The sequence below is a fragment of the Prionailurus bengalensis genome, chromosome B2 (genome assembly GCF_016509475.1).
Source record: "Prionailurus bengalensis isolate Pbe53 chromosome B2, Fcat_Pben_1.1_paternal_pri, whole genome shotgun sequence".
NCBI classification, from domain to species: Eukaryota; Metazoa; Chordata; class Mammalia; order Carnivora; family Felidae; genus Prionailurus; species Prionailurus bengalensis.
This window is the reverse complement of record NC_057349.1, coordinates 111,902,180-111,926,788: the sequence shown is the minus strand read 5'-3', so window position 1 is coordinate 111,926,788 and position 24,609 is coordinate 111,902,180. Positions and strand designations below refer to the sequence as shown.

Genomic DNA, 24,609 nt, shown 5'->3' with positions numbered 1-24,609 from the left:
ATAAACTCATTTTTATTCTTCCTGCCTGCCCTCAGGTGGAATGATAATAAATGGTTGCGAGTAAAACATTGTGAAAAGACCTGATATTCCACACAAAGATTCAACAGTGTCTTTGGTTGTTTTTCAATCTAGGCTTTAAAGAAAAAGGATATTTTAAAACCCCTACATTACTAACATTACTATGCTTTGATGATATTTCTTGTCAGAAGGACATACTGACTCTCAAAACAGCCAGTGTGCTTTTAAATTAAATACCTGTAGCTCAGTTTGAAGATTTCTTGAATGATCAATATTCCCACTGTACTTCTTTAGCTGAACAACACATATTCCCATCAGGCATTGAAAAAGAAAATAAATTCATGACAACTGTTTGCATAACACTTCTGTTTCCTAAGGCAACCAAGGGCTGTAACAGTAATCCAGCCTTGTCAAATCTTCATTTTCACTTATCTTGGCAATGATTAAAAAAAGAGAGAATCTAGGTCTGTTCTACCTTGCATATTCTAAATCCACAATATCCACCAGAGTTGCAAAAGTGGAACGTAAATAATATTGCACATAACTGCAGGTTCATAAACCTTGAACTGCCTTCTAATGAAACATCACCCAGTCAACACTTCACATAAAGGAGACCCATTTGTAATGTTAGGCAGTATAATGTATCCCTTGTTTTTGAATCTATTAATGGTACCAAAAAAATAAGTGGCGGTTCTCAGAGCAACTGCTAATCATTTGTATAAAAGCTCTCTCCAACTTAGAACTCTCTAAACTCATCCTATGAATAAACGGTAAGTAGGAATGTAAACAGCAGCAAGAGGAATCTAAACTCTATAAATTTTGAGCATCATAACTGTGGGGACACAGCAGGGAAAAAGTATAGAGGATGAAACGCATTAGTCAAACAGTGGGAAATCTCTCGATAAGTGCACCAATTATGGAAGAAAATAGCAGCACCATCGTTAATTATAAAAAATATATAGATGATAATATAGTTGCTAATTCTGCATGGCTAAAATTAATTTATGTCAACATTTATTAGTCTTTTTTTTAATGACAGAACTAATAGTTTCATCAAACATTACTTACAAGGTTATGCAGACTGAATAAGTTAATGTGCAATTCCTCAATTATAATATTCCTGCTTTTACCCTGTTTCTGATTGACCCTATTAGCCATCATAAGTAGCTTTATCATAGGTCCTGTTATTTAGACCTATTTAGAGCTGGGACTAAAGAAGGGAAGATTTTCTGAAAAATTCAGAGAATATAAAGGGAATAACAATTTATAGAAGTAGTTAGTCTTTTCTAAGAATTCCTTCAAAAAGGAATTATATTAACTGTGGAATCACTGAAAGGGTTATGGGGTTGTAGGGGAGAGTATAGATACTAGTTAAAACATTTCTTACATGATGGGCATCCTTGCTAATTCCCAGTCATGTATTATCTCAATGTGTCTGAGGGTAAATATTGTCTTGCTTTTCAGATTAAGAACTCTCAGATGTATGGTGGCTAAGTGATTCTCCTGATATCTTAGAATGGTAAATACTAAACAAACAAACAAAAAAAGTAGGCTCTGTGCATGGCCAGTGGGCCATGTTGCCAATGTTGTAGATTTGTGACACGCCCAGTCCAGAAACAAAAGCTTTCACAGTTTATGTTGTAGACCTATGTTGGTCACAGGATATGTCCTGCTTTTTACCTTACTTATTTTGGAATAATACAGAGAATTTCTTTGATCATAGTTGTCAGTTCATATCATCATTAGTCAAGGCAAATTTGTTTTTTTGTTTTTGTTTTTGTTTTGTTTTTGCCTCCTTCAACCCATGTTCTCAGAGTTATTTTGCTTCCTCCCATTATATTTGCTTTATGTGCTTTCTATTACCTGGCATACAAATATAGGTATATGGCCTTGAAAAACATAAACAAATCTTCCTCAACTTATAATGGCATTACTTCCTGATAAACCCATTACAGGTCAAAGATATCATAAGTCAAAATGCATTTAATACACTTCACCTAACAAACATCCTGAGTTTATATTTTTAAAAATTTTTTAAATGTTTTTATTTCTTTTTGAGACAGAGAGAGACAGAGAATGAGCAGGGGAGGGGCGGAGAGAGAGGGAGACACAGAATCTGAAGCAGGCTCCAGGCTCTGAGCTGTCAGCATAGAGCCTGACGTGGGGCTCGAACTCATGGACTGTGAGATCATGATCTGAGCCAAAGTCAGACGCTTAACCAACTGAGCCACCCAGGCACCCCTTATCTTATCCTATCTTGAATGTGCTCAGAACACTTACATTAGCAAACCATGGGACAACATCATCCAACGCAAGGCCTATTTTATAATAAGGTGTTGAATATGTCATATGATTTATTGATATTGTCCTGAAAGTGAAAAACATAATGGTTGTATGGGTACAGAATGGTTATAAGTGTACTGGTTGTTTACTCTTGTGATCTGTGGCTACCTGGGAGCTGTGGCTCCCTGCCTCTGTCTAGCATCACTAGAGACAATCGTACTCCATATCACTATTCCGGGAAAAGATCCAAATTCACTATTTGAAGTACAGTTTCTACTGCAGATGTATTGCTTTCACACCATTGTAAAGTCAAAGAATCGTAAGCCAAACAATCCTAAATTCGGAACTGTCTCTACCGCTGTTGTTTCTGTCGTTTTCATATAAAAAGTGTTATGGAATAAGTCCCTCTCATGCTTGTTAGTTTTGCTGTATGTAAATTTTGTTCTTTGTGTTTTGTTTCTACATAGTAGCCTGTTATTAATGCATAACTTGTTGCTTTCCATAAAGAATTCTGTGCCTTTACATTACTATTATTATGATGTTTCTATTTGTTAACATAAACACAAGCTAATCTTTATCAATTATTATTTCTGCATCTATTGAGATAATCACTTTATTCTTTTCTTTGATATCATGAATGTGATTGTGTATATTGATGGGTTTTGCCACGTTAAATTTTCCTTTTCTTCCTGGGAAAATCCCTACTTGAAATTTAATATATATTTTTTTTTACCAGAGTTTCAGTTTGGATTAAAGAAAATTTTATTTGTAAGTTTTATATAGATAAGCTGACCCATAACTTATTTTTTCTCTCTTTCTCTAACTCTGTTATAGAGGTTGTAACAGCCCTAAAATATAAGGTACAACACTCACTTAAACACTTAACAAATTTTGAAGAAACCATCAGTCCTATTCTCTTTCCCCAGAAGCAACCGCGTCAATTTGAGGAAACTCTATTAAGTACACAGCTTTTCAGGAAAATATTGTATGTAGATGCCAGCACATAGGCATTTGTCTGTCATATATATGTCTTGAATTTTTCCCACATAATTTTATTTACACAAATGGGATTGCAATGGTATGGTTTTTCCCCTTGCACTTTGTGATGTTTGTGGATGTCTCTCCATATTAGTACACCCTACACATACATTATATCCTTATTATTAAGTGCTCCACTTAAAAAAAATTTATTTATTTTTGGGACAGTGCAAGCGGAGAAGGGGTAGACAGAGGAGGACAGAGGATCTGAAGAGGGCTCTGCACTGGCAGGGTGACAGCAGCAAGCCTGTGTGGGCCTCGAACCACCCAAACTGTGAGATCATGACCTGAGCCAAAGTTGGACACTCAACCGACAGAGCCACCCAGGTGCCCCTTAAGTGTTCCATTTTAACAGATAATCATTTGGTTTCCAAGTCTTGGCTATAACACACCTGAGTGCATTAAACAACCTTGTATATGTGTGTTGGTACATCTATAGGCTAGATCCTTAGATGTGAAAATGCTGGGTCAAATTCTGATCGCAAAATCCCAAATATTATAAAAATGTTATTCATCCTCTTTGATATAAACGTATATACTGTTAAAATATGAAAACTTCTCTACTCTTTTGCATTATAATAAACATGAATCTTAGTAGTCACTGTTTATCTAGTTGAACACGCTTAAACTGAAAAAGTTTTCAAAAACTTTCTTATAAGTATATTAACTAGAATTCATCTTACTAACAATGACAACAAATATTCATAAAAAGCACCTGTGAGATCTCTTTAGGATAAATGTATTGACTTTTCAAACTGGATGAGACTCACTCTACACTCCTCAATTTATATCTGAGAAGACTGGACCCAATTAAGTAAATAATTTGTTAAATTAATTTGACCCCTTAATGGGAGTATTCAGTCTACAGCAAGTTTGCTTCAAATGTTTGCATGGCAAATTGAGAATCATTCATATTTCCTAGGTAGCTATTGCCATTTAGCTGTATTAACAAGGCAATTACATGTACATGAACACTTTAAGATATTCTTCTAAAAGCCATAATGGGATGTTTATAGCTAGCTGTTTTCTACTGGTGGGACTCAAAATTGGGTTCCTTGAGACACTGCATTTTGTGAATAACTAACTAAGATTTCTTAATAAATTTTCCTCCCCAATATTTCTGTAACTTTATGCCCTTAAAATGTAATCTGTAAGTTATTACAATCAATATGAAATAAAACTAATACACAGAATTTGAGAAGAAAAATATAGTTTTTTATTCTATTATAGTAGAACACAGGTTCCTCGATTTAAAAAGAAATTTGAATGTGTTATTAAACGCTAGTAACCAAATTGTTTCTAGTGTCTAAATTATATATTGAAATTGAAATTATCTATGGACATGCCTGTTCTCCCTGCACCCTCACCATTTCACTGTCTTTACTCTCCTTTAGGAATCCTTCTTTTAGACTGTCTCCACTCTCAGGTATCTGAGGGGAGATAAGACAGACCCAGACTGAGATGCTAGGCAAGTGGAGCACTCCCATGCAAAGTCCCTACCCGTTATCCATGTGAACTTCAGGGAAATGACAAAGCTCATCAGGAAATTGTAGAATTTCATGAATCAATAAAGAAAGGATTTGCCTTTTCGCTGGTTTCAGGAGAAGATAACTAACAAAATTAGCTTTATTAGAGCATAGAAAGTAGGAAATACGAGGGGAAATCATGATGAAAACTGAAATGGGCACAACAGTCCCCACAATGGGTCCAAAGTTCTTATTTTATCTGTGGGGACTATGAAAGTTTATATAAACTTCCAGACAGACAGAACCTCGTATGGCCATCTGTTTGTCAGAATTTTGTCAATAGAAATAGCTGTGACTTTCTCCTACATTCCAGTCAAGTATGGTCAATTGTGTCTTCCCAGTTGTAACTACTCTTTTGTTTCTTGCCCAATAGAGAACTTAAAACAACACTGAAGGAGGTAAGAAAACAGTTCTGGTACTGTCTCCTTGACCCATATAGGACTCTACTTCTATATCACTACTCTGAGATCTTGCCTCGGATTCATGATTCTCTTGCCTGACTCCCCAGTGCATTTTCTATTTCTTGCTTGTCTGCCCATTTTGGTAAAGCTGCCAGTTCTTATGTCTGTATGTATTTAGTTGTTTGTCGCCACACTACATCTCATCCATATTCTGGTTACTTACCCTCCCCTGCAGTCTCCTATGGTGAATTGTAATCTCAAGCACAATCTGGACTGCCTGCTCCAGAATAAAAAAGCATGCCCCATGTTGGTTTCTCTTCTTTTTAAGCCAAACCCCAGGAAATATGTAAAGACTTTAGAGGTTTTCTGGGTCTTTACAACACTGTTGAGATGCTGAGGTCTTTTCGACATTGTCTAAAATACCACAGTATTACAAAGCAAAATTCTGTATGGATATGATTGATGATGTTCCCTGCTTAAGATTCTCTGTGTTGTTCATAGTGGACAAGTGAGAACATATATGCCAGCTTTTAGACATTATCGGCAGGAGATATTGTAGAGACAAATATCTTTTATCTCACCAAGAGTCCCGATTCAAATATGAAATTAAGAGAATAAACTTGAAGTAGGGTCTACAATAATTATACATGTAAGATATGGACACAGCCATGCACAGAGTTTTACTTGAAAAATTTTAACAACTAGAGTAACTGCAGTTTTCAAGTGTGTCTGTGTGTGTGTGTGGGGGGGTGTTTGTTTACTAAATAAAATTGTGAAGTGTTTGATAAGATGTTGGGTCACAAATAACAACTTACCCTATTTTAGTTAAACCAAGGATTTTCTGTCTCCTCCCACATAATTGTTTTTCTTTAAATACAAAAAAAAGGAATAAGCCTTAAAGACAAATAATGAAAACATCACCAAAAGGAGATCTGTCCCCAGTGGCTTCAATTATAATAGAAGTTAACATGGGGAAGGGTGCCTGCGTGGCTCAGTCAGTTAAGCATCTGACTCTTGATCTCAGCTCAGGTCATGATCTCACAGTCTGTGGGTTTGAGCCCCACATCGGGTTCTGCGCTGATGGCATGGAGCCTGCTTGGAATTCTTTCTCCCTCTCTCTGCCCTACCCTACTCGTGAGCTCTCTCAAAATAAATAAATAAATAAACTTTAAAAAAGAAAGAAGTTAACATGGGGTGCCTGGGTGGCTCAGTCGGTTGGGTGTCTGACTTTGGCTCAGGTCATGATCTCACAGTTCATGGGTTTGGGCCCCATGTCAGGCTCTGTGCTCTGTGCCCAGAGTCTGGAGCCTGCTTTAGATTCTGTGTGTTCCTCACTCTGTGCCCCTCCCCTGCTAATGCTCTATCTCTCTCTGTCTCTCAAAAATAAATACACGTTAAAAAAAATTTTTAACAGAAGTTAACATATCATAGTGGTTCAGGACCCAAGTTTTGAATCAGAAAAATCTTGTTTAAATTCTAACTCACTATATGACCACAGGAGGTCAACTGACCTCTATGAATCTCAGTGTCTTCATTTATAAAATGGGAATATTGTAGTACAGACCTTTTTTTTGTCATACAGAACTTTTAAGATTGGCATGAAGATCAAAATAATAATACATATAATTATTACAATGCTTAAGTTACATCCTAACATGTTTGCTAATTAATTCATATTTGAACAACACATAAGAAGTTTAGACACTGGTATTTTAGTAAAAATATTCTAGATTGATAGACTTGCCAGGATATTTTAGTTAGAGACGATTAACTGTTTCATATTTTACCAGTCACAACTGCAAATAATAATATCCTGGGGGGGGCTCTTCCTTAATGAATGTTTTCCTGCCTCATTCAACATTCCGTGTATCTCATCGATTTTAGTACTATGTAAAAGAATAGGCTTCAAATATCACAATTTCTTTCATGTTTTTCTTTCTCTCTCCCCACCTTATTTAAAAAACTCTGTTTCTGGGGCGCCTGGGTGGCGCAGTCGGTTAAGCGTCCGACTTCAGCCAGGTCACGATCTCGCGGTCCGTGAGTTCGAGCCCCGCGTCGGGCTCTGGGCTGATGGCTCAGAGCCTGGAGCCTGTTTCCGATTCTGTGTCTCCCTCTCTCTCTGCCCCTCCCCCGTTCATGCTCTGTCTCTCTCTGTCCAAAAAATAAAATAAAAAACGTTGAAAAAAAAAAACTCTGTTTCCATATAGTTAATCACAGTAAAGATTTTCAGGAAAGTAATGGGAAAGACTTGGCATGAACTTAAAGAAACTCAATAAAAACAAGTATTCTTGCTTATTACGGAAGTGCTTTTTCTTATAAGGTGCATTACTGAAACAGTCCATGGTATTTCTTACGATTTTTATTGAAATACAGTCGTCATACATTTTTGAGGTTAAATTTATAGAGTTATTTAACTGACCCACCTCAGAATAAAATAGTATATTTTAAAATTTTTCTCATCCTTTTGTGTAATAATGCCATTTATATATAACTCTGCATATGACAGCTAATATTCTAGTTGTTGTGATATCAGAACCATTTATTATTTCTCACAGCTGTTCATTCTGCATAGTCATTTATAACCATTTCATGAGTTAACACTCATTCTATCAAAAGACAAATTGATGACTAGCATAACATACTAGATTTTTAAAAATATATCATTCTAAAGACGAAGCACAATAATTTGACACTAGAGCACAAAAATATTGCTTGACTGTTGTTGAACTGAACTTACCAAGTCATATAACTGCCTGATCTTTATGTTGATATGCCATATTGTGTGTGTGTGAAATCACTATTATTGGATGTTTAGTGGTAGGGATTTAACATTATTTAACTTAATATCTCCTTATCATAACACAAATCTTTGCCCTCTGAATAGTGAGTATGGATTCTGATATAATTATTTTTAAAACTTGAGTATTTATTATATCTAAGGCATTATGATAAGGACTTTGGTATGCTATTTTAGTTAATGCTTACTTTTAAATCATGCATTCTAACAATGATTATCTATCATTACCTTTATTGTACAGATGAGGAAATTGATACCATGACCATGATTATAGGGCTAATCATTGTAACTTCAATGTCCATATTCTCAACCACAAACTATTTACAACATACTAGAATATACTAGAAACTTATAATAGAATCTGATGCTGTTGCTTTCAAAATTTTAGGGAATCATTTCTACTTTATTACCAAATACTTCCCTAATTTGATAAGTAAACATAAGAGGTTCTTTGGACAAGGTAAAAGATAAAAAGATACAGCAATAAATGTCTTTTAAAATGTTTTAAATAACTTTTACATATAGCTCTATGGCTTGCAAACTCACACAATTATGATAACCCCATAAAATAATCATTACTACTATTACTCTATTTCTACAAATTGTGCAATTCACTCTAAAGACAAGTATACAGTTAGGACAGAACCTTTTTGAAAATAAAATAAGCTGAAAGTTTATACTACTGATGCAGTGAGTAGGCTAGTAATCCCACAAAGTTACAATAAAACGACATTTATATAGACTTGTGTCACGAAATGATTTCATACCTAGATAGACAAATTCTCATGTATTAAGTTTACGGTCTCCCTGTATTTATATGAAATTACCTAAAAAGATCACAGCTCAGGTCCTCTTGATAGATGGGTCTTTGTTTTGATTTTTTTCACAGAGTCTATAATTTTACTCAATGGAAATCTAACTTCTCAGAAGAACTGAATCAACCAAATGATGGCTGTTCTAGGTAGTTTTCATGGCTCACACAAAGCCCATGACAGGTAAATGAGAATGTTAATGCATCCATTTGACCTTGAAATTTCCAGTTACCTCCATAACAAAGTCTTAACTGATTCAAGCTCAAGCTAATAAACCAATGGGATAAATATTCATAACATAGGGAGAAACTGCTTAAAGTGCAGAAGACCATGGCCATGAACTTTTGAATCATGTATGCTACAAGCACTGATGACATATTATAAGTTTCGGACCATGCAAAGCACTTTCCAAGGCACCACTGAGGTGTGGGGTAGGGAATCAGTGATGAGATGAATCAATTTTCACACTGGCTGGCAGAATTAGTCTTATACTATAAGACACCTAATATCTGAAATGGTTCTTAGGGCAGAAATTCTCAAAACTTCAAGAAGACCCAGGTGTAGCTGTTCAAATGACACCCCTGCTATGGATCTGTCTATCTGCTTCTGACCCATTTCCGGATCTCCTACTGCTCATGTAGCAGGTGTACAGAAAAAAACCCCACCATGTGGCTAATATTAACAATATGCAGAAAAACAGATGAGAGAAGGGTTGACTATATTTTAATAAGAGACTTTAGGAATTGGGGAGAATAAGTTGCTAAGTTCATCATCAGCATCATCTGTTCAGCACAGATTTTTTTTTAATTCATCGAGAGCTCAGTAAAAGCCAAAATAACAAAAATAGCTTGAAATGTTCTTATTTTCATGTATCATATGGTATTTCTTTCTCATAGCAAATGACTTTCTCTAGAGAAAATTCTATTGCTATTTTTTAACAGCACAATCATATTAAACATATTAAAGTTGCCATCTGGAGAGTTTCAAATTTGTCAACTAGGTAAAAATGCATATATATATATATTTTTTTTTTTTCTGTAAAGCTGATAAAGAGTCCAAAACACGTCTCATATATCATTATCAGAGAAGCAATGTGTAGGCAGTTTTCAGTTTGGGTCTTAATAAATACTTATTATCTTTGTATAGATTTATATTTTGTGAATTCAAAATAATGTACAATGCCACTCCAATACTCCTGCCCTCCCCCATTTGAGACAGTGAATTAATAATGTTGCTACTATCATTGGCATCCCCTGTTAAGTAGATGCTGTATATTTAACAGGACTGGAGGTGGAAGCACACATACCATCTCAGGGAACAGAGGTGGACATCATAATGTCCTGCACTCTGGTGTCTCCCTGTCTCCTTTCCCTCCTACCTGCTCTTCTCTTCAAATGAACGCACCAGCAGAGGTTTCAGGGCACTATTTCTTTGACTACAGCAAGGCAGCCATATGGAAGCTGTCAATCAAACCTCTCAAACTCTAGGTTACGTCTCTTTCATAAAATTCAATTTCATAAGGATGGGAGATGGAATGACAGCCTCACTTACTCTGACTGCTAAAGGCCAATCAAGAGTTGAAATGAAAGCAGAAATGTTATCAAGATCACTACTGTGTACTGGCAGTCACTGTAGCAGTGAGTTATATCAGAAATTGCAACTAGGAATACAAGAGAATACCATTTCAGATGGCTACAGGAGCATTTTAGAATTTGTCACGACGTGTGCTATTTTTGGCATGGTAAATACCATGTCTTCTGTGCCCTTTAAAGTAACCATATTATTGGATTCAACACAGATATGGAGATGCTATTCTGAAAAGAGGCAGTCATAATATTTGTTTTTCTGTTGACAGAATGTCTGTGGCTGTCCATGGGTGAATGTAATAAGAGATGATATTCTCTATCAGCTTTAGGAGTTCTACCATAGACTCCATTAATGTAGCATAGATAACTGGTACAGGCTCAAAATGATAAATTCTGTCAAGCTATGAAATGTATTTCATACCTGAAACTTTAAAATTCAAAGCATTACAAGCACTCCTAAATCATACACATGGTATCCCCGTCCGCATGTGCATGCTTTATATACTATTATTAGTATTCATAGCACTATTCCAAGCATTTACAGATATGAGCTTACTTAATAAGGTAGACAATACTATTATCTCCATTTTATTTTATTTTAAGTTTATTTATTTATTTTTGAGAGAGAGTGCAAGTAGGGGAGGGGCAGAGAACAAGAGGGAGAGAAAGAATCCTGAACAGGCTCTACAGTGTCAGTGCAAGAACCAAGAGATCATGACCTGAGACGAAGTCAGGTGCTTAACAGACTGAGCCAGCCAGGCACCCCCTATTATCTCCATTTTAAAGATGAGAAAATCCAGGCAGAATGATTAATATCCCAAGGTCATATAGCTGTTAATTGGTGAAGATGACTTGTGTAGTATCCAAACTTTGAACTACAATCATGTTATCTTTCAAATGATATTATAAATATATATGCCTATATAATAATGCATAAATTGAATATATGTGTATGCATGTTAGTTGTTATAGATTCAAGAATGTTTTTTTTTCTTTTTAGTTTCATGAAGTCATCATTCCGTTCCTTTTCAGTGGGTTCATTATTAAGTTAATGAACCCACACAAAACATTGCCTAAATTTTTATTTTAAATAATAGAGCTTTTTCCACCTTTTGTAGCCCTGAGCATGGTCCCACATCATTGCAGTGCTTTTAGGCTCCTATGTCCCAGTGATACGCGGTTTCATTGGCAATGGAGAATAAATTAGACAATATCTCTGAAATGATGCTTCTCTCTGGAGAGGTATTTAAAGATGCTAACTATATTTAAGGGGTCCAATTTACTAATGAGCTGTCCAAAGCACCAAACTACGATGTTCCACCACTCAAGTTATAAGCTTATATAGAGCTGGCTGTAAACACTAACTCAAACCTGGTTATATGAGTTGTATTCATAGCATGCATCACTATACGATTTAATTATTACATATTTGATTAACTTACGAGTCCAAAAATATAGCTTTAAAAAAATCTAAGTGTAACATATTATAAATGCCACATAAAAGCATAAAAGTGAGTTTCTAAAGGATAGTTGGAAACAATTATATAAATACAAATGGAATCTTTTCCCAAATTATTTTACAAGTCTTTAAGTTCTTATTCCACTGTAAAGAAACCAATGAACAAAAATTCAGAATTAATAAATTATGGATTTTTTTATGCAAAAAACACATGTCAAACTCCAGTCAGTGATTCCACACAAAAGAAGAGTCCTTAGTCCTACATCAACAGAAGAGTCTTTTGTCGTTTGAGTTAAAATGTGTCGGGTATGCATGTAGCACTTTTTATACCTGACCCCTTTAGGAAGGTTTTGGATTAACTGACCCAGTGTCTAAAAAGAGTTGCACTTCATAATTCTGGTAGCCAACTAATTTCTTGTAATTTTGTATATAAAACAAGTAACATAAACCACTGCGTTACACCATAATAATCTATAGCACTGAAATGATTCCATAGATCTTAATTCATATTGTTTGGGAAAGATAAATATTGACTCTTATCTCACACCTTGGAGGAAACAGAAGCCAGAAGAGTTTCCACAGTCACCATGTTTACTTCCTTTATGAAAATGTTTTCAACTTTTGTTTTTTAAGTTACTGATTTTTTTTTCTTGGTTCCATAAAAAATTAACCAGGAGTTTCCATTCATTTGCTGTGTGCTTGACAATCACAGCAGGAGTAACTATCAGGTTCTAGAGCTATATTCTTCTTCAAAGTTCTGACAATAATTCTGACCTTGTCCAAACATATCATAAAAACTAGTTTATTGGCAAAGCTTCCTGAGATTTAACATTTCCTTTTCCTAGAGCAAGAAGTTTCAGAGAATACTGAAATGGCCATGCTATCTATGTAATTCCCTTATGACTAGGTTGAAATTTCTTAATTCTTCAAGTATGCTAAAAAGAGAAGAGAAAGAAAGGTTTGAAGATGATTAAGTTGCCCTTTCTCTTGTATTTTAAAGATATGGTAATTAAAACCAAGAAATGTGTGTGCATGTGTGTGTTTTGTGTGTAATATATACATAGTGATGTAGATATATAGAATATTTCATATAAATATAGTGAGAAGCCAGCTACATCTCAGCCATTTACATAGATTTTTACCTAACAGAGAGATCATAAAAAATGTTACAGAAAATTTATAAGGAATTACTTGTCATTAAAAATCTTTAAACTTTTTTTTTTTAAATAATGTTTATTTATTTTTGAGAGAGACAGAAACAGCATGCCAATGGGTTAGGGGAAGAGAGAAAGGGAGGCACAGAATCCAAAGCTGGCTCCAGGCTCAGAGCCATTAGCACAGAGCCCCACGCGGGGCTCGAACTCACAAGCTGTAAGATCATGACCTGAGCCGAAGTTGGATGTTCAACTGAATGTGCCACCCAGGCGCCCCTAAACTTTCTTTATATAAGATATCATTCTGAGCTATGGGCCATAGGTTATGACTTTGATTTTTAAAAATATTAAATTAAATTATGTAGAATATGTTTTGCTTCACATATTAAGTTCACAAAATAAAAATTACAACCGAATCTCAAAATAATGGTTTTTCCTGCTTTGCCTTTTTGATCTCAGTGTTTGTCATTGCTATTGATTATTACGTTTGTTTTCTTTAATTCCCTCCAATTGGCTTTATTTGCTTCACTGACAATCACATTTCATATTTCACTTTGAAGGAAGCAATGTCAGTCTCAGACCCCAGTCACTGGACCCCAGCTGAGCTCTGCCAAGTCCACCACTGGTCACATAGCTTTTACAGGCATGACGTCACCATGGTGTTGCATTTTCCTGCCACTTTCCCATTCCCTGTTGTTCTAAGGGAGTTTATCACCTTGCTGGTCTGGCGAAGTCTAAACACTCATATGTAATTATAGTCCTGCAAATGCATACAGAATCAAGCCACATCATGGTGGGAATTAGAAATGAGCCTAGTCAGTAAAACAGAATCTACTAATTACTTGCACTGATGGTTTTTCTGGAAGAAAATAATCATGACTCTTTTGATAAAAGGCAAATAAAATTGCCTGAACACCCTTCTACTATCTTATTTCAAAATAAGTTGACAATTTTAGACTTTTTCAATGTACCCATTCTGAAAGTTCTAAGTCTGAATTGTACTTTAAAATTGGATGCATTTTACAATAATGACATTTGGTAGAAAGGCCTGCATTAAACTCATTTTAACTAACTTGCCATACAACAGTACTAGAAATAAACTATAAGAAAATAATATATTTCTGTTCTAATATGTAAAACTATAATAATTTTAAAACTACAAAATATTCCAAGGGTTGTTTCTATTTTTGGAAATATTCACAGATCAGAATTTTTTCTTGATAATTCACAAACCTGAACCAAAAACACAGACATGATTTAAAGTTTGTAGGATATATTTCTATTAATTTTATCATATTTGAGTGAGGTTATTTAAAAAGAACAAAATTGGGGCGCCTGGGTGGCGCAGTCGGTTAAGCGTCTGACTTCAGCCAGGTCACGATCTCCCGGTCGGGAGTTCGAGCCCCGCGTCAGGCTCTGGGCTGATGGCTCAGAGCCTGGAGCCTGTTTCCGATTCTGTGTCTCCCTCTCTCTCTGCCCCTCCCCCGTTCATGCTCTGTCTCTCTCTGTCCCAAAAAAAATAAATAAACATTGAAAAAAAAATAAAAAAAAGAACAAAATATCATATGATTTCACTTACATATGGAATCTAAAAAAAACAAACAAATGAACAAAAAGCAGAAACAGACAAATAAACACAGGGAACAAACTGATGGTTCCCAGAGGGGTGGAGGGTGGGTGTTGGCAAAATGGGTGAAGAAGAGTTGGAGGTATAAGCTTCCAAAAAAAGAAGAGAAGAAGAAGAAGAGGTAGGAGAAGAAGGAGGAGAAGGAAGAGGACAGGGAGAACAGCTAAATATTAGCTGGCATACAAAATTCTAAGTACTATTGATATTAAATATTAACCAACACTATAGAAGATATACATATTTAAGATAGCAACTGAAAATTGAAAACTATAATTTAAGCTGGACCTATTCAAGAATTTACCAAATGGTAACTCTATGAGGTGAAATGGCAGCTTGTGAGGGAACTGATTGATCATTTAATTAGCTTGACTGTGGTAATCATTATACAAAGTATACTTATATCAAAATACCACGTTGTTATCTTAAATATATACAATTTCTCATTTGTCATTCACACCTAAAGAAAGCCAGGGAGGGGCGCCTGGGTGGCGCAGTCGGTTGAGCGTCCGACTTCAGCCAGGTCACGATCTCGCGGTCCGTGAGTTCGAGCCCCGCGTCAGGCTCTGGGCTGATGGCTCAGCGCCTGGAACCTGTTTCCGATTCTGTGTCTCCCTCTCTCTCTGCCCCTCCCCCGTTCATGCTCTGTCTCTCTCTGTCCCAAAAATAAATAAACGTTGAAAAAAAAATTAAAAAAAAAAAAAAGAAAGCCAGGGAAAAATTAAAAAGAAAAAATAAAAAAGAATCCAAAAAAGTACAAAAACAGTAAGGCATTCCAACCTACTGTTTCAGTATTCATTCTCATTGGGGGTTCAATTTGTTCGAAAGTTCTTGAGAAATGTCAGTTTTCATATTCCACAATACAATTGAGATTAAGTGACACTGGGGGTTTTATATCTATTTTATAGAGTAATTTCATCAGAAGTTAATGGCTGGTTGGGATAACTATAGATTTTTTCTATATTAGTCTTGATTTTAATTAGATAAGTAACTTAAGATTGCCATCACAAATCAAACAAGGATTTGGAAATGTAGAAGGGAAAAAAAAAGTTAACAATCTTTAATCAACATAAAATTTTTCATGCATATTTTCCAACTGTGGTTTATGGCTGGACACATGGTCCAGATAATGTTTTAGAGTTTATTTGAATAAGAGATCTCCCAGACTGGGCCTGACAGAGGAAAAAGTAATGGTGAATACAGAAGTAACTGCTGAGGTGAGGCATTTGCATACTAGAAGCTCTGTAATTTAGGACCTGAAAGGATAGTTTAGGCAAGGTGTTATCAAATTAAAGTTGAATTGTAATTTTAATATACATTTCCAATGTTGAACTTCTCATTCCACTTCCCCTGCTATACATGTAAGTTGATATTCTGAAAATTAAAAGAAACTTTTACTCTGTGAAGCTGTGATGTCTCAAACTACTATGAGATGAGGAAATGCAATACATTGAACTCACAACTTCAAAGACTAGGAGACATATTAAGCGGTAGTTAGGTCTTATCCATGGGTGATCCATTTCTTTCACCCTTTACAAAGAAGACAGATTTTTATCAGCTTCTTCTTAACATTCCTGAAAATGCATCTGATAGTGCAGAAAAGTGCCATTTCCCATTGCATGAACATCACAAATGATAAACTTCACCCACCATGAACCACTTGATAAAGCATAGATGCTTATCAAATCTGAATATTGTTATTGACCAAGTAATAGTGTGCACATTGGAGGAGGGGTATGTCAAAGTGCTACAGGTCATAAAGAACCATGGGCGTCATACAACATTTGTTAAGCTGCCAGATGGTGGTGTCACCTATTATTATAAACAAATGAAAAAAACAAACAGACATTGCAGGATAGATGATATGATTTATAAACCAGTTATAATGTTGACCTTATCTGGGCTACTGGTTGGATAGAAAGCTAGGAATTAACCACATGATGCCCTTTATCTTCTTCTTGACAAGACATGCGACTTTGCAAAATGTACAAACATGACCATACTGTGAAACTAAAAGTCTACAGAGTACCTCTTTAATCGACATGTGAAATACAAGCAGATGAGTGTTGTCTCTGCAGAGCAAGGCCAATGAATAAGTGCTGTCATTTATAGTCTTTTTTCCAGCTTTAGAGTGCAAAGTGTTAGTTTCTATACATCCCATTGACTGTTTCAGTTCCCTCCTAAACTTCTGAACTCATAGCAAAACAAAACAGAATGGGAGCTTTATAATTCACTATTTTAATAACTCTAGCAAATTCAAACTCCATTAATAGATATTAATTGCAAATCCTTTTGCACTCATTAGTTTATGACCTGCTCTATGTGTATTTAATATGCAAATATATGAAATGCAGTTATTAGCCATCTTAGTTACTCAAATCCTAGAAGCCTTAGTGTTCATATCTATAAAATGAGTATAAACACTGCATCTCCCTCTGGGGTTTGTATGATATTTGAATAGAATATTAATTATAATAAGCAACATTTATGAAGTGGTTATTATGTGTCATGTACTTTATATGCATTAATGCAATACTTATAACTCCCCTGTGTGTAGGTTTCCTTATTATGCCCATTTTATAGATGAGGAAACTGAATCACTGAGGAGTTAAGTAACTTGCACAAGGTCAGGCAGACTAGAAGTCAAATCCAGACAATCTGGATCCAGAGTCCACATTTCCAGCCACAACACTACACTGATATCTCTACCTAGTTTGTTATTAACTTAACTGGTCTCCCAGTCTTTGGTCTTTTCTTTTTCTAATCCGTCCTCCATAAGCCACCAAATTGACCTTTCTAAAATACAATCCTAACATATTATTTCTTTATAACTTTTAATCCATTTCACTAAATCCATGCATTAAAATTCATTTTCATATCTCATAATACCCTTTAGCCTCTGGATGAAGTTCTCATCCACTCACTCACTAAGACTGAAAATACAGCCCAAACTTTTACCTTAAATATTGGCAACACACTTTCTCTCATACCTCTACAGCTTTCTATATCTGGTATACATTTCCTGAAACAAACTTCCTACTCTGCCAGAAAACAACATCCACTTTTCAAGATCTTAATCAAATTTTCCCAAAGAATCCTATTACAGTTTCAAGAGATCTGAGTAGACCTCCTCTGAGCTGCCTATCCTCTTGTATTAAACTTATTGAAGTCACATCCCACTGTGTTGCAATTATGAGTTTTCAGGTCTCTTTGCCTCACTGGACTGTGAGCTCTTACAGAATGAGAATGGAGTTTGATGTAGCCTTAGGTGATAAGTGCCTGACATCTGGCAAGTATTTAGCCCTTGAAAGCATTTATTCAATATCTATTTGTTCTCCGTATTCAAATCATTTAAGTAGCACATCAGCAGTCAGTTCAACAGTTCAATCCAATCAACATTTATGGAACACTACCGTCTGTCAGATACTGTGGTGGGTGTGAACAGGTGTGAACTACCCATGGCCCTGCCCCTAAAATTGGGTGGCAGAGTGGCATACTCCCAGTTAATTTTGATACATTCCACTAACACAGTTATGTATGAAGTGTTAGGTGAGCACAGAAGAGGGGCACTTAACCCAGACTGAGGAGGGAAGAAGAGAACATGGATATTAAAGCTGTCTCTCCCCAAATTGCTATTGAAACTTCAATTACTGATTAAATGGAATGCTTTCTATTCAGCAGCTGAAGTCCCCCCACATCTTGATAATTATGACAGTCAGCAAGCTTGTCACTAAGGTAGTTCCATCATGGTCTTGAAAGATCCAAAGATTAAAACAGTCATAACTAGTCTGCTCTTTATGCTGCTGAAGTGTTCATTCCCTGATAATCCAAAATGGAAAATGGCTAGTCTTCTGCAAACTTAGTGACTTAGCAAACTCATCAATTAATGCCATGAACAGTAAATGTCAACATGCACAATTTTCTTTCACTATAAAACAGAACGAGAATGAAGAGGAGGAGGAGGAGAAAAGAAGAAGGAGGAGGAGAAAAAAAACAAGACCACATTGGGCTACAGATTTATTTGGTGATTTCTCATATATTAAATATTTGTAGATTATATTTTTGGCTTGAGAGTTTTTGACAGAAACCTGAACAGCTACAGTACTTTAGCCAATCTTTTATATTTTCCATTTGTCAATGTTCTAGAAGACTACATACTGACATGTTCTATCATCGTTTCTGAAACATGAATTTCTTCAGGTGCATCCTGTCTGTCTTATCTAAGTATTACTGTCTCTGCTAAGAATTACATCTCACACATAATACCCTCACCACAATTACTGAGTGTTGATTGGACATAATTATAAATATAAAAGTTAGAATTTCACTTTGCAAAATTCTCAGATGCAGTAAAATAAAAGGAGGATTTATGGAATTAGAATTCAATGGGTCTTGACTACATTAACATTCTCTCTATAAAAGCTCATAAATTAGAGAACTTCTACAGGCCCTTGTTCCCTTACAGTCTATTTTCAAGACAAAAGCTAGAGTGATCCTCTTAAAATATACTCAGATCATGTCAACCCTCTGCTCAAAATTCTCCAGCTGCTTTCCATCTCAGAATAAAAGCTAAGACCTGTAAACACCTTGAGTCCCTCCACTATCTGCCTCACTACCTGCTTTTCACCTCTTTGACCTCATCCCTTATACCTCTCTGTGAACTCATTCCACTAAAGGTACATTGGGGTCCTTGCTGATTCTTGAACATGGCAGGCATTCTCCTACCTCATGGCTTTTGCATGTTCTGTCTTCTCTGCCTAGAAAACTCTTTTCCCAGATACTTGTGTGGCTCAATTCCTTATTTCCTTCAATTACTTAAGCAAAATTCATCTTCTCATTGAGATCTTTCTAGCACTTTATCCAAATCTACAATCTCACCCCACCTCATGTTCTAAACTTCCCATCAGTTTTATTATTTCTTCTTGGCACCCACCACTTTTTAACATAATATGTATGTTAACATTTTACCCTATTTCCTATTTCCCTGAACTAGAATGTGAGCTCCATGAGGGCTGAGATTTTTCTCTTTGTTTTACTAACATATACTCAGTGTTTGAACCAGAGCTTGACATATTGCAGGTGCTCAATATATATGCTGAATTGACTGAATGAATCCCAATAATGATAATTAAATATTTTTAAAAGTAACACGTGTTACAAATTAGAAAGGGCACTTGCTCCTATAGTGATTTATAGATGCTGTTCTAACTCTAACTAGCTGTGTAATAATTACTAATCACTTGGTTCACTATCTTCAACAAAATCATTACCAAGGAGAATCAATAAAGAATATGAATCATTAATCTCACCTATCTTATATTTTGCTAGGAGGCAGCATCTTTTGGCATTAGAATGGACCCACAAAACTTTATTTTTGTGTGTAACCTTAAGAAATCATGAAAAGGAAGAAGACAGAGGCATACAGAGAGAACACCCCATCTCAGATGTGGGTGGGCTTTAATCTGGGCTTGCAAACACTTTTATGGAAGACGAAGAAAATGTAAATTATTCAATTATCTTAATCATATGATAAATACCATCAGGGGAACATTCTTTGCTCTCACAATGCCTTCGTACTTATCTAACTTACTCTAACTTGAAGAGAATGCGTGGAGGGGAGAAGTCCCCAAATGACTAAGGTTAAATTTTCCATCAGTAAAGAAGAATGAAAATTCAAAACAGAATCAGGTTTTGATTTTTTCTTGTTTTTGTAGAAAGTGAAGAATGTATCCCTTGACCACCTGAGATTCATATCTGCTACATGTATAGTATTATATTTCCTCTTTGAAGCAATTCTATATAGGAGGAATTATTACGTTCCCTAGTTTACAGTTGAGAAAATTGGTGCCTGGTCTGACTGGCTCCAATGTTCTTAATCTCTGCATCATACAATTTCAAGTCTTGACAATTTTATATACTACACAGTTTCAAGTTATTATTTTGTTTCCCATGGTTCCCTGAAAGTACTGAAAGATGAACCTAAGAAAATAAACCCTTTTACAAAATCATAACTTTAATCATTGGATTATTGTTTACATTGATCTAATGCTCACATGAAAACAATGAAAGAATGAATGAATAAAGATCTCCTCCTTGATGTAAGTTTGGACCCTTCATTTCCTTTTGAAATGGAGCTTACTGAAATAACTAAATAAGGCAAATATACAAATGTACAGAATTGTATAAGATCAGACTCTGTAGACATGTTGCCTGGATTTCAAACCCACCTTTGACCCATTTGATTCCTCTGTTTATACTTCATATTTTTAAATCTTTAAAAAGAATATCACAGTAGTACCTACTTCATATGATAGTCCGAGAATTAAATGAAATAACTTATGTCAAGCACATATAGAAGAACCGGCACCTAGTAAGTAATCTGAAGCACTTTCTAGGTTATAAAGCATACACTATGTCAAATAGTTATTTTCTCTCATATCTGGGAATTAAGAGTAGAACTTTCTAGGTCTTATGTAAATCACATTTCAAGTGGAATTCCATAATTGGTTCAGGAATATTAAAGCATTTTCATTTACACTATTTCAAGTGGAATTCAATAATTGGTTCAGGAATATTAAAGCATTTTCATTTACACTAATACTTTCTAATTTAATAATAATGAAGACTCCAATTAAATATGGTATGCTCCAAGAGAAAATTTGCTGTCCTGAAAATACTTGCTGAATAAATTAGTTCTAGGTGATGTGCAGGATGAATCCCATACAATGAGCCCATAAGAGCTGTAAGAAGTTTGAACAGCTTGCTTCCTGAAGCAAATCTTAAACCACAGACCTGGAACCTAACTCCATCAGTTAGGGGTTTCTGTCAATGAGTATTTTCAGAAAGGGCATGCAAGAGCAACCAAGGCTTGAGGGTAGAGATTTGCAGAAAGTGTTTCACCCTTTGGTTAGTTGACTATAGCCTAACGAAGGCGATAAAAAGCATTAGCTCAAAATTCTTTGGTCATGTGCTTTCATCCATCTTGACAATGGACTGGATTTTTTGGATGACCAACCTGATCAGGGATGCGGAAACAGATCCTGTGGAAAAGACATCCATTCAGTGACATTGCCTGAGAGGAAAGGTTGGAAATCTCAGGCACAAGATTTTATCTCTCACTTCTAAAAGAATTTGTTGCTTTTGTATGTGGCTATGCATTGTTGCTCATGCAACTTTTTATCAAGAATGATGCTAATTTAGACAGTGTTTCTCTCCAGAGGAAAGACATTATAGGAAACATAATGTAAAGATGAATTCTATCCTCTTGACGTATATGCACATAAATTCTATTTGCTAATGTTTATCAATGCTTAAAATGTACCAGGAAATTTGGAACACCTTACCTCTACTTCACTCCTCAAAAATCTTCCAATAGAGGGTATTGTTGCACAGATATTTTAGGTAAACTGCACAAGATCAAACATTAGACGAAAGATTTGAAACCAAAATTTTCTGAATTTCAAGACTATATACGGTTAATAGTCATGCTAAGCTATCTGGGAAAAATATTTGTGGTATGAGACAGTATTATTATTGTATGGTTTTTTTTTCTTTTTCTTTTTCTAGCAGTGGCATTGAAGTTACATAAAAGTATTAATGATTGTCAGTCTCCATCCTGGGTTACCTTTCTATGGGCTCTGGAATGGCAAAAGTGGGTGGTTATGTTTTAGATTGATCAGACTGCCTCACATACTTTAACAAGGGTATGAATTATTCATAGGCATGTAAGGGCTCTCTGCACTATCTCATTTTTCACAGAAATACGTGAGAGAAAAATCACCCTTCATCAGAAACCAATGCAGTTTTCTTAAGATAAATTTGTGACCTGTATCTGTGGGTGAAGACCTTTTGAATTTTTTCTGCAGTAACATTTCCCTGCCTTCAAAGTATTTTGCCCAAATGATGATCTCAGAGCCCAAGGATTAAAGTTTCCTTTTGCCAACAGACGAGCTGAGAACAGAGTAGCATGTCAACACTCCAAGGTAATTACCCTTGTAAAAGGTGATTTAATTAGATATCTAAAATGAGCTTTCTATTCTATATCTACAGTTTAAGGGAGAGGAGCTTCCAAAAAAGGTGATGTTGCTCCTTTATGATTATTAGAGGTTTTGAAGAGCAACAGACTGGGCAGGGAAATGATGCCCAGAAGACATCAGCACCACACAATGTCTATGACTTGGATAAAGGGCAACAGCACAGGGACTTTGGGAATTTCTAAACCAAAAGACAAGGAAGAATATACTTTAATGCAAACATCCTATTACTGACTATGGCTAGGGTGATGGTTTCAATTATGGTTTGATCAAATAGAGCTTCGTGTCGTTTGAGGATCATCGAGCAGCACAAAGAACTCTGAACAATCTGATCACATATTATGATGGGCTTTCTCTCATTTAGTACTCACAGGTGAGCCGCCCTTTCTCTTATTTTTTGTTTGTAACAAATATACAAAATGGAAGTTTTCTTTCTATTGCTCCATGACTGCATGAAAATGCAGCATCCTCTGCGAGATACAAGGATCACATGGTTATTCAACAGCTGTGCCTCATTCAAAATATCAGCGTGAATTAACATGCATATTATCTTTCCAGAATGAGAATGTATACAACCACTTTGTGTCCTTCCCCTGCAGGTTGACACTTCAAATAAATGTTTGGGATTAGGCAAGTGTTCCTTATTCTTTGCAAAAGATGGAAAATTCACAAATCCTGGTATATGAGCACATAAACATTTCACCATTTCCCAAATATACAAGTGTGAAATGGTCGTCATAAATACAAATGTTCATAGCTGTACACAAGATGGGTCCAACCACATTACAGCAGCACGCCTTCTTGCATTTTATCACAGCACTAAAATATGCAATTCCTTCCCTTGAAAAAGCACTGTTATAGGCATTATAAAGAAATGAGTCACAATGTGGTCTGAGCAATTATCACCCTGGAGGGAAACACAATGATGCAATTCAACAGGAATAGCTGTTTAGACAACTGGACTCCACTAGTTCACTATTTGAGCCAAGGGGCCCAATTCATCACCTGGCCTCAATTTTAGGAGAATTCCATTCAGTGAAGACTAAAACAGTCAAGGGACTTAATAAGAAAGCCTATTAAGCACAATAAAAAGCTGACTATAAACAGGGGTGACTATGTTAGAGTGATAATTAGATGTCCATGAAGAGATGAGGCATATGTTACGTTGTACCACTGTTTTGTAATGCTTTTTTTTGTTAAAGCATTTTACTATCTACTTTAATCTTTCTAATATCAATATTTAAGGTTAAGGACTGAGAAGCAGTGCTTAGCAGGAAACTGCATCGAATTTTAGTGTCCTTTTAATGATGAAGTAATGTCCTAAGCCTTCCAAGTTCTGCATGTAGGACTTCATATTCAAAATCATTATCTTGGGTAACACCATAGCTATATTCATTACAGCCTCTCTTTTTTGGAAAACTCCTATTTTGGCTTTTACAATGAAACAGATAAAAACCTATCACAGAAGACAAAAGTTCAAATCAATATATACAGCACTGCTACACTCTTCAGTGCCTTTAAAAAATGAGAAGAAAGCAATTCACCATATCCTGAAACCAGTCTCTTTATAAAACAAACGACAATATTTGGCAGATGTTTGTCTCATAGGGATGGCCTTCAATATTAGCAATATATAACAAAACAGGAGTGTGAATTTTCTAGATTGGGAAAATTACTTCAACTGAAAGTAGAACACTTAATAATATAACAGCTGCCCATGAACAACAGATATTAAAAAAAAAGATGATTAAAAAAGACTTTTAGCGTCACTGAGCAAACACACACTAGAAGAAAACAGTTATGCTATGGCATTTGTTCAAATAGCATCCATAGTTCATCATACAAATTTTATAATAAATGCTATTGGGAAATAGGGAA

The 24,609-nt window shown here is 35.5% G+C and overlaps 1 protein-coding gene across 3 annotated transcripts in view; it reads right to left on the bottom strand.

Moving 5' to 3' along the window:
* The window catches only part of NKAIN2 (sodium/potassium transporting ATPase interacting 2), a 992,770-nt gene that overhangs the window by 527,321 nt on the left and 440,840 nt on the right, over positions 1 to 24,609 (bottom strand). The window lies entirely within an intron of this gene.